The sequence below is a fragment of the Apis dorsata genome, unplaced genomic scaffold (assembly GCF_000469605.1).
Source record: "Apis dorsata unplaced genomic scaffold, Apis dorsata 1.3 scaffold_44, whole genome shotgun sequence".
NCBI classification, from domain to species: domain Eukaryota; kingdom Metazoa; phylum Arthropoda; class Insecta; order Hymenoptera; family Apidae; genus Apis; species Apis dorsata.
The window spans coordinates 505,493-512,776 of record NW_006263346.1 but is presented as its reverse complement, the minus strand read 5'-3'; positions in this window follow the sequence as shown (position 1 = coordinate 512,776).

Sequence of the window (7,284 nt, the reverse complement as noted above, 5' to 3'; positions counted from 1 at the left end):
CCATTTCTAAAGTTAAATTCAAAAAAAAAAAAAAAAAAAATTGTCAAAAGATCTATATACATCTATTCAATATTGCATCCCTCTATTGCATGAAAAAATATATATATGGTTTTCAGTCTACTTAAAAATGAGTGTGATCATGAAATAAATAATATTTTAAAAAACAGTTCTTGTTTTTTAAAATATCGACAAGGTGCATTCCTCTACGTATTTTGCATATGGAAACACACTTTTGAAATTTAAATTCCCAATTGGGAATTTAAAATCGGAATGCAATAGATAACGTTGTAATAAAGATGTGTAGAATTTTCCAACTTTTGTCGCAACTTTAAGCACATATTCTTGTGATTTATTAGTTGAAATGAAGTTTTAAAAATTCCTTGATAAGTCATATTTGTATGGACACGGTTTCGATCGAAAATACGAGCTCGATCTTCAAGAAGTCTCTTTGATTCTTATTAAAAGAACTGGTTCCAACAAAAGAGTATCCTTTCGCAAGAAAAAAAAGGACAGTTTCCTCGAATATTAGGTTCATCGTTTCCGCGAGAGTGGAGCAACCGAGCTTGGCAACACCAAGGGGAGGGGAGGGGTTGAAGGAGGACGAGAAAGCGGTCATAGGATGGGAAGGGCGAGAAGGAAAAGAAGGAAGAGAGCGAAGTAGATGGCGACGCCTTTCCATCGATGGAAGATTGAATAATTCAAAAGCGTCTTGCCCAGCGATTTTCAAACGGCGAGCGCCCACTTGTGCTTGCGGCCGCAATCCCTGGTCTAATTCCGCGTCTCCGAATAAATGCATACTATTAATGGAGGGGGAGGAGGGAAGAGAGACGCTTTTACGTCTCGAATCCTATATATCCAGCTCTCGCCTCACCCAGGAATAGGGAATTCCTCGATCTCGATATTCCTCGATCGACGATCGTCTACGGATAGGAAAATCGAGGGTAAGAGGTCTTCTCTGAAAAAAAAAGAAAAAGTTTTTTTCTTTCCCTCTCACGTGATACGCGTAATACGCCTCCTTTATTCCACGTTCTCGATATTCAGCTATTAAATCGCTTCGTGGCCTGTTCCCCTCCAGAAATTGTGTATCTTGGACGATTTTTATCTAGAATGCGATTCGCGTGCATCATTCATCGGCATAAACCTTTCCAGGGAAATTGAAAATTTTTCCATCGTCATTCACCTCGAGTACGAGTAAGAGGATTGGAAAATTAAACGGAATTACCGTTTATATTCGTTCATACGTAATTTTATTTACGTAATATACTCTTGTCCATTAATGTTAAAAGAGTTTATATTTCACTGTTGGATGGCAATTATTTCGTCCAATTGACAAGCTCGTCAAATCGTGCGAATATTTACACGTTGATTAATTGCATTTAAAACGTGTCACGGAAATCGAGAAAAGATTAGAACATCAATCCCAGATAATCACGATAATCCTCAAATCTAAGTCCTTCGCCTTCATCCTCGATTCTCCACCCCCTTCGACGTCCCTTTCTCCAAGGACGAGCGATCAAAGCGTTCGACAGCCATAGACAGCCAGGGTCAAAGGTGAAATCTGAAGCGTCGTCTGGCGGTTTGCGCGCACATCCGGACTGGTTCGACGTGACACGTGCACGTGTAGAGCAGTGCATCGTGCACCAGGAGGGAGAAACACCGGAGGTTTTTTTGAACGTTGCGGATGCAGCCACCCCACTAGACAGAAGAGCGTCTAGTGTCAAGTGGCAGCCACGAGGGATTCTCGATGCCACGGAAGAAGGGGTGGCGATGATTGTCGGGCAGAGGGGTGCGGCGAGGCCTGTGGGGTGGCTTAGCGCGGTGGAAAGGATGGGGGTGTGACGACGGCTTGTCGCATGCAGTGTCGCGGCTCGATGATTGTGACAAAACGCCGCCATTATGGGGCTGTATAAAACAACTTCATCCTCCTTTTTAGGATTTTTAAAGGATTTTAATGAAACGAAATTCTTTCTTCTTTCGATTTTTGAGGGATTATTTCGTTGGGAAATGAGGGTGCTTCGATTAATTTTCTTTTTTTCAAGACTTTTCAGTTTTCGAAATTTCGTTTTCCAGGGGATGTGGTCGTGAATTTTGCAAAAGTTTAACATCTTGGTCGAGGTCTTGACACTCTGTCAGTGAATTATGCTTGGTTACATTATGGACGTATATATGGTGCGTGTGTACACGCGTTACACATCGTGACGTTGAAGAATTTATGGACAAGCCTGAAGATACTTGTTGTACTTGTATCTTTCGCTTATTTGACATGCATATCGCAAAAATATACACGGATGCAGGATGATTTTTAAGTTAAGCAAATACTTTTTTCATCTAATCAATATTTACATAGAAAAAGAAATCAATTTTATTTTATTATCACTTTGAAAAATCGATATCAAACATCCTAAAGTTAAAGAACTGAATTCTTTTAATAAAATATCAATTGTCGAATGTACCTTAATATTATTAAAAAATTCCCAACGTGTCCATTTTCCATTTCACATTAAAACTACAATCACGTCGTTCATTTTAAAATTCTTCGTCCCGAAATACCCGATTTTATTTCCGAATCCAGAAACTCCATTAAAAAAAATCCGGCGATTTCCTTCCTCCCTCCCTTCCAAAATAGAAAACGTCAAACGTGCGTTACCTCCCTCCCCCTTCTTTCCCCGAAATCGCGGATGGAATTCGGCCATATTCTTCGAGGATTTGCCAAGATTTACAGCAGCGAATAAACCTGCGCGTTCACGCAGTGTTCCGGCCTTCCGTGTAACTGCATTCAATGCGCTCGAGCCTGAAATATGGGTGAACGTTACGGTGCAAGTATTACCACGTCACCGACGATGAAGGTGTTATATTTCCGCGCTGTTACGCGAAATCTCGCCCCCACGCGGCTTACGCGGGATCCCGTGCAGTCGAATAGGTTTCACGATGAAACCACGATGAATATCGTATTTCACGTGTAACGGCGTGCCACCAACACTTCATCCTTGGGCGGGACGTTGATCGGAACTCGCCGATCCTCTTCTTCTTTCGGTTGTGGAAAATTTTATTTGGCTCGAGATCATCGAATGATGGCGGTCGTGCAAATGGGATTTGGAATTTGCGAGGAACGAAGTATTTTCCTCCTTTCTTTCTTTTTCTTTTAAATCTTCGGTCAGTGGAGCTGGTGGATGGTCACTTTTGATCTACGATTCTGACGATGGTATTTATAGTATATAGTCGGGGCAGATATGGGTCAAAAGCGAGTTGGAGGGTAGGAAAAATTCTCTTTATCTTGGCTTGAATATTACCGTCACTCGTGACATTATTTTCTCTGGAAACTTTACTCTTCAAATAGATGGAAGGTAGAAATTTTAAAGGTAAAGTGATTCGAAAGTTGGTGGAAGAGCGAAGAGTGGTCTAAATTAAAGGGGGCAGTGGATTTCTTTCGAGGAGGTAGGGGAATACGTTTCTTGGAAAAATATTCTTCTAACCATGTTCCATGATTGGTTTAATTAGATTGTATCTATTTCTATTTTCTTGTTATTATTGCTGATTGGCTAAATACGTTATTCTACACACACTTTTAAATATGGACTAATTAATGTATTAATCTACAATTTGTTGCAATTAATTCTGATTTTATTCATCGTCTTATATTAAAATGAGTAAGAAAAAGTAATATTATTATTATGATACTTGTTATATTGCGTCACTTGGACGTAATCATACATTAATTTTATACATACCCGTACCACGAAGAAGAGAAACATTATAATAGTAGTACATTATAATAATAGTTCATGGAACAAACAGTCAGACCAAGTCATCCCTTTATATGAGATTCATAAAAGATCCAAGCCAAAGATTTTATACGTCTACGACTGCCACGTCGTTTCCCATCTCCTTCCTTCAACCTCCCATACTCCATTGGTCTATGGTCTATTTGGTGAATCTCTTCGTGACACCAGCCAAAAGAGTAATGCAATTAATGAGGCATGAACAAATACAGCCTTGATAACCATTTCACAATTTCTTTCTTCACGTTGAATCTCAAATACCATTATCCATCTTTATTCATTTTTTCCTCTCCAATTATCAAAATTCAATTCTGATGGGTTGGATCGAACTTCAGACTACCAACTTTCCGACTAAACAAATCTTCTCTAAATCTCGACACCGTGACAAAGCAGAAAATCAGTTAAACGCACGCAAACACGAAGACTAATATGTTGTGCGGACAAGTTAAAAAAAGGAGAAAAGAAGGAGAGACACTTGGTGGCACGAGTCGAAGTGGGTGAGATGGAAACACGTAGAAAGGAGCACCGTGGGGGGCGTGGTGTACAGCCTGGGGAAAAAGTAAGCAACAGGGGGTTAAGGGTGGCGAAATAGCGTTCCTCTTTGTGCGATCAACGTCTCGCTCGCTTTATGGCCATGGTGCTCGGCCATAACGACGACCATTGCATTGTGGTATATAAAGCGGCCGATCCTGGCACCGAAATCTCGCGCCAGAGAGAAGCCTCTTCTTCTTCCTCCCCCTCGCGTCACCACGTTCTAATGTCCACGATGACAAAGGGAACGCGAATGTCACCGATGCTGCCAACCTCCTCAAATGATCCTCCATCACGGAAGAAGTCGAAGGATGTCGAAGGAATTCCTCTCTCGAGGAAGGCATTTCGAAAATTCTCGAGAGGGGACGTTGAGTTGGCTCGATTAACATCTAAATCGTTTCGCGTTTTTTTTTTTAAGAAAATCGTCCCTGCTCCGCTTTGATGTGGCGCTGTTTGACGAGAGGGCTCTCTCTCTCTCTCTCTCTTTCACTTTCTCTTTGCGGCGAGAAACGCGTTGGATGTTTCCTTTTCGCAGGATGAAAGGTGAAGGTGAGGGTGGTAAATGAGGAAAGTGTTTTTCAGGGGAATACATACGCATCGAGGAGTTTTAAGTTTAATTCACTGTTCCTTCCACGACGTGTTATTTTACTTCCACTCATTATTAATCATTTCCAAATTGTAATAAACTGTGTCAAATTCAAACCATCTTATACAATACTTTTTCAATCAATCACTCGTACGTACTATATTTGAAACAAATTATTTCGTGAAAGTCGTTCTTCTCTTTTTAAATTTCCACCACGTTAAGAAAAAGAAAGGATCGTAGCTTATTTTTCGGAGCATCAGATCTCAGGGTTGTTGGGTTTAACCGCAGACGAGTCTACCGATTATTTCCGGGCCCTTGGAGGTTTATATCCTTTTCCCCGAGGAAGCTGCACGATAATAGAGAGCCGGTTGACGCGCCACTGTTTTTGGGCCGGGAATTATTGCCGGTTCCGCGGACGCCTGATTTACATTTATTGCGCCGCTTGCGTAATGGTGTCGCTATATCTTCGGTTATTCCAACTAATTATACTCCCATTCCGATAAAATATGAGCAACGAGCAGCGAGCCGTTCGTTACGAATCGCTGAAGGATTTGGCCCGTTGTTTTTCTTCCTTCTTCTTCTTCTCGTACTTTTGCGAGTAGTGATACGAATACACGACGAGTGTATTCGATCGATAATCCCTGTGTTTATCCGTGTTTTCATCGAAATTCGGGGAATAGCGCGATAAAGGATGTTTATATATGTACGCAACTTGTGTCACTTTTATGAAAAAAAATTTCTTCACGAAATTAAATAATCGGACGAAAAAAAAAGAAAAGAAGAAAGAAACAATTCGATTTAAAACGAATTTCATCCCTCGTCTTTTTGGCAACAAAAATTCGAAATACCTAAAAAAAAAAAAAGAAGAAGAAAAGAAATTAATCGATTTAGGATAAAGCACATTCTTTCTCCCTTTTACTTTTGATCCTGCGAAGTTTCAGTTTCCCACGAGGGGTGAAACTTAACACGATCCGGACTTTGAGATAATTTTCGCGGTCCACAGCTAATTACATTTAGAGGTGGAACTCGTGGACGTAGAACTGGGCTACGTAATCAGAACTGTCGAATAATCCTGTTCCCCGATAACGGCGGTGCAGTTTCCTTCCATGCCGTTTCCATGGCGGTTTCTCGAATCGTCCGCTGCCTCAGCAACCGTCCCGCCTCTTAATTGCCCTCGTTCGTTACGATTACACGAACGATACATCCTTTTTATTGCCGATCGACGACCGGCCCAACATCGTACTCTATCCACCCGCGAACATTCCTCCTTCCATTCCACTCCTCCGATTAATGTTTTACCGGAAACGAGATAGGGTAAACGCGATCTTGTTACGTGGTGTTTCATAGTCGTGGATAATTAATTAATTTCTTGAAAATTGGAGAACGTGGAGTGATTGAATTATTGCATTTTTAGAGATTAAGTAATGTTGAGTTCTCCGTTATCGAACGATTAGTTAATTTCTTGGAAATTTGGAAATGATTAAATTAAGTGTGTCTTATTTTAAAGGTGTCATGGAGTATGTGTAATAGTTGTTGCAAAATTGAATTGAATTATAGAAGAATATGGAAATTGATCTTTGAGAATCTTCATGATGAATATACTTGTATAAATTAATAAAATTTCTTAAAATATGGACAATGTTTGCTGAAAATATCATTCATTCTTTGTTGCATTTCAACAAGTGTTAGAAATTATTAAAATTATATCCGATATTTTCACTCATATTTCTTTTACTTTTTAAATAATTTATCCAGAAAAAAAAGTTAAATTAATTTCCTCTATTTTTATCTATTTATTTCTCAAGTGAAACAGCATTCTTAAAAAGGAAGAGAATGAGTTTATAAAAAGAAATTCAATGTTACTCAAATTATAATGTTTTATCGCGTAATAAATAAAAAAGATATAAGTCGACAGTCCATATCATCGCTCCACGATCATCGAAATATCTCGTCCAAAGGGTTAAACGTTTCGACGAAGGGAGAAGAAGGGACGGTCGATTAAATCATCGTTCTCGAGCAAACGTGTACATAATTGTATATCGAACTCTCGATGACAATCGGAGACGATAGCCGGCGGTTATGGTCGTGCATACTTTGGAAACTTCTGTGCAACGATGATCACGATGGTCGCGTGAACAACCAGCGACATGTCGAGTGGATGGCACGTGAAGTACTAATCATATGCTTTCGACGTTTGCTGGCCGTGCATAGATAATGCGGATAATTAGTCGAAACGATGCGCCCTCGTCATTTTCAAACGAATTTCTCGATAATTCTCAACGACAATTTTCTCGTTTGTAATCTATCATGAATAATGAATTTGTTTGTTGATAATTTTTGGAAACGATATTTCAGTTTATTAGAAACTTTTATATCGAAAATGTATCT